Genomic DNA, 3,430 nt, shown 5'->3' on the forward strand with positions numbered 1-3,430 from the left:
TAAAACTCAACTATTCCGTATTCATAAGGTTCCAGACATCACAAAATAAAACAAAAATTGGTTATGAGATAATTAAAAATATAAAAAGGAAAAATGTATTAATAAGAAACAGTAAGAAAATAATTTCCAGTATATCGATTTTTTTTTTTTTTTTTGCCTTTTCATAACACCGCTTCTATTATTTACTCCAACAACTTTTTTAACTTTGACATCCGGTAATGTTTTTGTGGATTCCCTAATTTTCTTTATATGGAAAATCACTTTCAATATTTAGCCTTTTGGATGAATGCTGCATAAATTTGGCACGTTGGTCGGTGTATTCCAAAATGCTAAGATACATGTCAACATGGCGTGTCCAATTACTCTATCTGTTAATTTGATTTCTTGCTTTTTGGATATAATGTTTATTTTTGCTTTGAAGAAATAGTTGATTAGAACTATCATCAGGTCCTGGTAATGAATTTTTCATTCCTCTTCTTTCCTTAAGGAGTATTTATTTTGGAAGTGTTGAGTTCCAGGAAATGTTTATTATGATCCTTTGGATGGTGATTCATGATTGATCTTGGCGGTGTTGTTATTAGAGGTTGAGGGTTTTAAGAGAATAATAAAATGTACATTTTTTTTTATATCTACGTTGAAATTATTTTATGTCAAATAATGTATATTTGACACCACTCCATAAAGTTATATTCTCGCTTGTAGCATCAAAGCTTAACAGAACTGTACCTCTATAAATTCCAAGAGGATGAAGATTATGACATAATTATAAATACAGCCAATTGTTTTAATGTAAGTAAATATAAAATCAGCAATCCAACGAGTTTTGATCATTTAAATCATCATAAATTGTTAAATAATGTGCAGAAATCTTTTTTTATTTAACTTCCTAAATTTTTAGAGTATTTGAAACCTTATTAGAAAGGATATTAAATGTAAATATAAATAAACATATTAATTAAGATTATTTTGTACAATGGCTTTTCATTTGTTTGCTGACCTTTTGTGTTATTTTTCGTCTAAATTTCAATAATAATACTTATCCAAAGTTTTTTAAGTTATGATTAGATGGATTAATTAAAGTTTTTAATTAATTAAAGCTATGATTATAAGCGACAAATAATGATTACTCATTCCCAAAGTTAAACAATATTGTTTTTGTATCAGAGGTGGATCCACTGAGGGAAATTTCCCCTCCAAAAATGACTACTGACGAAAAAATACAGATTTTTATAGAAGAAATACGTATATATTGGAAATTAAACTATACTTACTTGTACCAATGGTAATGAATAACTCTATTATTTTATTTTATTTTTTTGGGGATCTGCCCCATAGAGCGTTTGATTCAAAATATGATTGTACTGTTTTTCGCATTATCATTATAAATTTTTAGTATTAGTTGAGAAAGGTAAATAATCTTGATGGAGTTATTAAACGAAATAATATTAACAAAAAAAGGGGAACTTTCAATTCAAATTATTTATTTTATTTTTTACAAGAACTAGCTTACTCTCAGTAAAAAATATATTAATACGAAAGAAACAAAGACTTTTTTTCAAAAATAAATAGTAATTCATCAGGTATTTAAAAATAAATATATATACTTTCATTATATATTCATTATTGGTAAATTTAATATTTATTTATTAAGATTTATTATATTGGTCAGAACCATAGGTACAAAAAAAAAAGAGTTAGAGCTTTTCGAACGTTTCTGGATTACTCTTTTTATCTTTCCTAATTAAATTAATATTTAATAGACGTAAAAGTAGGATTAAGGATTATTGTATGTAGTTTTATGAAATATATAGATAATTTGTTGTACTTCTTCGAATTATCCTTGAATTTATTAGGCTATCATTAAATATGGACAGTTGGCTTGATGTCAAAAAAGTGTGGAATTGGAGGGCAAAATCACTGGAGCTCTTGGGGGCTAAAATAGTATAATAAATAATGTCAGGTAGTTTAACCATAATCTCATTGTGTAGCCTAATTTATGTTTTTTTCTAAATAATAATATTATGTTTTCGTAATAAACCAGAACCCATATATTAATATTATAAACAAAAATAAATTATAAGAAATATTGAAAGTACTTTTGTCGCTCGATGTACAGTCATCGTCATTCTAGGAGGCCTTTTCTGCTATTTAATAAAATCCGTGCACTACTTCAAGGTCCTTTCGTATTAATTACAATAGAATTACCTAAGATGTGAAGAAATCTGGTAAAGGTTATTGGGAGGTTGAAAAAAAAAATCATGATGCGCGCAGTTGTGAGCGGACTCACTGATTCTGCTGATAACTTGTACTTAGAAGATAATTATTACAATAAATGCCACAAGGAAGCATGGTCTGTTAACAAATGACCATGTGAATTTTTCATAAATATGGTACGACTCCTCCTATTACACTTCAAGGATAGTTTAATGTCAATGGTGACGTGTGCTAAGATGGAAGGTCGGATTAGAAATAAGAAACCTGGATAAAGTAAATTATTTAATTTTTTTTTATGACCTCTTCAGTGTTATCCAAGTGGTGCAAAAGTCTCCCTACGCATCCTCAAAAGTTTATGAGCCCCAAATTCCGAATAATACAGTGAAATATATAAATATCAACACAGCATAAAATAGGGGGTATCTCTTTCACTTATACTCTAATAAAGCTAAGGTATAATTTTGAGAATTTTTTGAATCTTATAAGTTGGTCAAAAATGCAGAATTTCAAGAAAAAAGTCCAAAATATTGTGTAAAATAATTTTTTTTTACGGTAGTGTATATTTTTGGGCCGAATATTATAATAGCAACTTCTTCAATAAAATTTGAACAGTATAACATATTATCATTGAAAGATTAGAAAAATCAAAAGTATAGACAATATTTCATAATTTAATTTATTTTATCCTTGTTCAGTTCAATTTTAAAATAATAACATTTGCTAAAAAAAAATAAATAATAAAATAATATGTTATGAAATTTAAAGTCATTTATGACCTAGGTGTTTTTAATTAGAAAATAAAAATATTTGAATTACTGAGCAGTCAATTACCTCAGAACTAATTGCTTTCATTGATTCACAACATTATTGAATATAAACTAATTTCAATTTAATTTATTTTAATTTGTAAGTAATTTGAAATAAAAAAAAATTACATTACCCTTAAAAACTATGAATTAGTAATTGATAAACCACTGTGATTGTTATTGTGAATTACAATAATTAGTTGAGACAAAGAAATTACAATATCAAATTACAACTAAATGCAATTTTGATGACCTTTTGGACAACACTGATTCAGTCAGTAACTAACATAATTATTTACTGAATGGATTAAGTTTAATTAATTAATTGGGCATTACAACTGAATCAGAAAATTTTGAAAAAAAGTTTCCCGTGGTATTCAATTTCACTAAAATACATCTAAGAGTAGACA

This window comes from Halyomorpha halys, unplaced genomic scaffold (genome assembly GCF_000696795.3).
Source record: "Halyomorpha halys isolate HHAL.00 unplaced genomic scaffold, Hhal_1.1 Scaffold1493.1, whole genome shotgun sequence".
NCBI lineage: Eukaryota > Metazoa > Arthropoda > Insecta > Hemiptera > Pentatomidae > Halyomorpha > Halyomorpha halys.